The sequence below is a fragment of the Moschus berezovskii genome, chromosome 2 (assembly GCF_049115385.1).
Source record: "Moschus berezovskii isolate FMDL1 chromosome 2, NW_MosBer_1.0, whole genome shotgun sequence".
Taxonomy (NCBI): Eukaryota; Metazoa; Chordata; class Mammalia; order Artiodactyla; family Moschidae; genus Moschus; species Moschus berezovskii.
This window is the reverse complement of record NC_142461.1, coordinates 85,570,597-85,575,000: the sequence shown is the minus strand read 5'-3', so window position 1 is coordinate 85,575,000 and position 4,404 is coordinate 85,570,597. Positions and strand designations below refer to the sequence as shown.

At 36.6% G+C, this 4,404-nt stretch overlaps 1 protein-coding gene across 6 annotated transcripts in view; it reads left to right on the top strand.

Annotated features, from left to right (window-relative positions):
• Positions 1-878, top strand: part of ZEB2 (zinc finger E-box binding homeobox 2) — a 139,541-nt gene extending 138,663 nt beyond the window's left edge. For all 6 annotated transcript variants that reach the window (XM_055398252.2, XM_055398253.2, XM_088829238.1 and 3 more), the window contains one exon: positions 1-878. This exon is cut by the window's left edge and continues 4,698 nt beyond it. The gene's annotated coding sequence lies outside the window, so the exon portion shown is untranslated.
• Positions 879-4,404: the final 3,526 nt, after the last annotated feature.

Below are 4,404 nucleotides of genomic sequence, written 5' to 3'. Positions count from 1 at the left end.
GAATTTACATGGGGAAAAAATATATGTGAAAACAAGCTTATTATAGATTTTATAGGGTTAGCCAAAGTGATGGCACCCTCCTTACTGTAACCACTATTCTATATTCACTGACATTTGTTTCTAATGATTAATTGGTTCATTCACTTGGCCGTTATATCAGAATGACCATAACACTCAGATTTATATAATAGCAAGCTTGACAAACCTGAATGGGGTAGAGATATGGAATCTCTATATTTCCAGCATAGAATAGTTGTTTCTAGACACTTTATGTCAAGAGGACATTGGTCAAATTATTATGGCTTTAAATAGCACTCCTATAAATTAAAAAAATTTTATACATGCAACAAAACATTCCTACATTTGAAGACATTAAAAAAACATCACAGGTGACTCATCTGGTCATTTTATATATTGATAAATATCCTGACATATATGTGAACACATCAAGAATCATATAGGTGTACCAAGAGGCAATTTATGCCTCTTTTAAGTATGTACTGACGTAACCTAATATACTAAAATGGGAAGGGGTGTTTAGTCACAGAAATATACATCGTGTAACAAAGATGAAGAAAATACATGGCTTGTGCCCATCATAAAAAAGATTCAGACTGAAGGCTTAGCTTTGGTTTTTATTCAATTAAATTGTTAAACTGTGCAGAGTGATTTTTTTTTAGAACTTGAGACATTTGTGATGTTGGCTGTTTAAATCTTTGTTACCTTCGCTGTGAATTGAAATTGTACATATTTAGTAAATCATGCAGACAAAACAAACTTTTTAGACAATATTTTTATTGGAGAGTTTTCTTTTCCTGTATCCATGTTAAAAAAAAAAAAAAGACCTCCTTTCCCAAAATAAAAATGTCAATACTAAATTTAAAGAAGTATAAAGGAATGATTGCTTCCTTTAGAGCTAAATATTTAAATAAACATGGAGATAATTGGCAACATGTTCTTTTGGGCTAATAGGCCGTGTCCAATTTTTTGGGTCTGATGTTTCAGAGGGCCTCTTTTTTCAGGGTTGAAGATGATATATTAATCTCTGAATTAAACAAATGCTATTAAATAACAGAAATAAATCCCTCAGTCTTCATTTGTATATGAAATATGGAATTAGAGAAATGACACTGAGATGATGTGATGCTGAATATGCCACCAATCAAGACTTTCTCTACTAAAACAGTCACCTACCACCTATAATCTAGTATGACATGCTAAAATGCTCCAAAATATTGAAAATATAAAATTAATGGTACTATTCCCATTTGGCCTTGAGATGAATATGACAAAGATTCTAATAATTTTAGTCAAAGAAAATGATGAGTAAAACTCCATGAAGATTAAAGTGGTGACAAATGATCTTTTAAGTATTCTAATTGGGCTTTCTCATTCACATCTTTGATTCTACAGAAATTGCAAATCCTGATGATCCTGATTTGTAAGTGCACCCAGTCAGCTTTTCTCTCTCTCACTCCACAGAATATGCCTGTTAGATTTGGAACGAAGGGATAAGCCCCCAAAATGTTAAAAATAGACTACTGCCCTGGCAGGAAGTTTAGCATTGGCAAGCACAGAACTCGGAACTGATCTAACATAAAGAAATATTCAGAGAAAGATGTGTGTATTATGCTCCTGTTGTGACCATTTTCAGAGCAAAGGGTAGTAAGAGAGACTGAGAGGCAGAGGCAGTGAGAGTCTGGGTGTGTGCTCTGCGCGTGTGTAGCTTGCCGACTTCGTGCGTGCACATTTGAACAGCTAGTATTTAAAAAACAACAATACTGAAAAGATGGTGGGACTATGAAGGAGTGCTTGCGAGACATTTTATGTATTTGTATATTACACAAATGAAAACACTTAAAATGTTGATACTGAAAAAATGAAGTTTCACCAAAAAATTCTATATCACTTCTAAGATATGCTAACCATAAAATGGGCTTCCCTGATAACTCAGTTGGTAAAGAATCTGCCTGCAATGCAGGGGACCAAATATTCATTTATCTTTACTTTTTCTCAGAAACTCATATTTTAGTTTGTGACCTTTCCTTAAAGGAGAGTCACCTTTATCTATTCCTAAAACAGTCTCATTAAAGGGCAAAGAATTCCAGTTACATTTCATTCTAGTTTTGTTAAGGGAAAAGACTACGGCCTTCAAATTACTTTTTAAAAGAATATAGAGGAACAAAGGAATATAAATTTAGGAAGGAAACTCAAGAACATCCCTAAAGAACTCATAGAAAACATCATGTGTATTTAGTGACCACAAGCAACCTAGACCTTGGTTTTTACGTCTCTTCTGAAAGATACCACTTCCAACACAAATGATATTTCCAAACCCTGTAGTGTAGCCCAGGGATTGGTGAAGACAGAAAGAGAGAACACCAACTATTGAATAACCCTTAACCACTTCCTGAGGTCCTGAAACATTCCGTGGAGGTCTACCACTTCATTACTGAACATGCTTAGAAAGTGTGAGCTCATGGGTTTCCGGCTGAAGGTACATCTAAGCAAGAGGGGGAAAAAGAGAAGTACATATCACCCTGCCCTATTTGTTTTAACACTGAAAATATCATTGCTCAGAGAGTAGGCTTGAGAAGAATCAGCCTAACATCTAAGTAGACAATTTTGCACCTTTTCTTTTGCATTATAAAGTGTTTTTATATTATCAAAGACAATTCCATGAAAAGGAACATTTCACTCACTTCAAATGGTGAGGGAACATTTGAAAAATATCTTTCCAGAATATGAAGTGTTCCAACCACAGTAACTCCTTAAAATGTACTACCTTGGTTTAAAAAAAAGTTGGAATAATGATATGTACAAATCCTTTTCAAGGAATTGTCATGATCCCTTGGGTCAGATATCTTCACCAACAAATCAGCCTGTAACTGTTATAAACCTGACCAAATTATAGCATACCTGATGTCTACATTGAAATAGTAAAAAATCTCGTTCTCAATAAAATTCTCCTATGGATTCAGAGGAAGAACGTCTTGATGGTTGTTAACACTTAGAAAAATAAAAGCAGTTAATTAATCTACTGCTTGCAATTTTTAGATGAGGAAACTGAAATCTTCATAGACTTGAGACTATGCTCCTAGTTTATCTTTACCCCACAATGATCTAGAAAGCAGTTAAGCATAGATTTCAGAACCCTAGTCTCCTGACAATGCTTTCCACAACACATCACAGTAAAATGCTCCTTTGAATGATGTGGAAACATCAAAAGGAGTGAGTTAGTCTGCCTACTTCCTGCAAGAAGTTCGTTCTGGTCTACATGAACTCTTCCATGCAAGAGTGGAATGAAAATAAGCTACTTTGGAAACCCTATATTACTCTAAGATCACATCATCATCTGAGGGCAGTTAACCACGTCTGGACTGAAGTCTCCTTTCACTTAGAGCCAGAGACAAGCTCAAGTTTGAGAAATGCTCTTTAAAAATTACTAGCTGCTGTTCGTACATTTTACCCACTAGTTTGCCCAGGATTTTTGACAGTGCTTACATCCACTGCGGAGCTGTAGTTCCATCAAGCCTCTGCACCCACAGTTTCCAGCCTGAACCCTCTGTGTGAGTCCCCAGTGCTGTTCTTTCTCTAGTCACAGCTTTTTCTGAACCCCGTGTGCACTGAATAATCCAGAGGCGGTCAGAGGGAGAAACAGGCTGTAACAGGAGTAATTGGAGATTTATAAATCTGCAGCAGCAAAACTGAAATAGGCTGAAATAAATGAAAGAAAATTAGAGAGTGGAGGAATACATATACCCTCTCATCAAAAGCCCTGGCTCTTCACATTCTGGGCCTCAGAGAGGAGTAAAAGCCCGTATCAACTTGTGGTTATTGGCAGAGCTGACACCAGAAGCCAGGTCTCCAGTTATGGCATACATGCTGTTGTTGCTTCTACTGATGCTTCTTCTACCTCTGTTCTATTTAGTGGCCCTAGAAATAATAGTAAGAAATAACAGTTACAACATTGATGGTAATTCACTTTACTGAGTGCCCACCTTGTGTGAAGCATAATACTAGGTTTTGTAGGATATACAGAAACAAACAAGACTACTGGCCTTAAGTTTCGTATACTCCATCAGAGACAGACATGTATAAGGAAGTAGAAAGTTGAGCTCCAGGTTTCCCAGGGAATGTACCAGTATCAAAGTCTCAAGCAGTCTCCCTTGTGTACCACAGTGTTTCCCACTTTAAAACACAAAACAACACCCCTCCCTTATTAACATGCATCCCATGGAGTGATGCTGTAGGAGATGCACTGTTTTATGTCCTAGGGATTCAGCAGTGATCAGACAATATTCCCATCCTACAGGGACCTGCTTTCTAGTGGCGAAGGTACAAAACAAAACAATTATATAAGTCAACTTCACATACCGCTGTGTTTTGATGGGAATAAAAAGA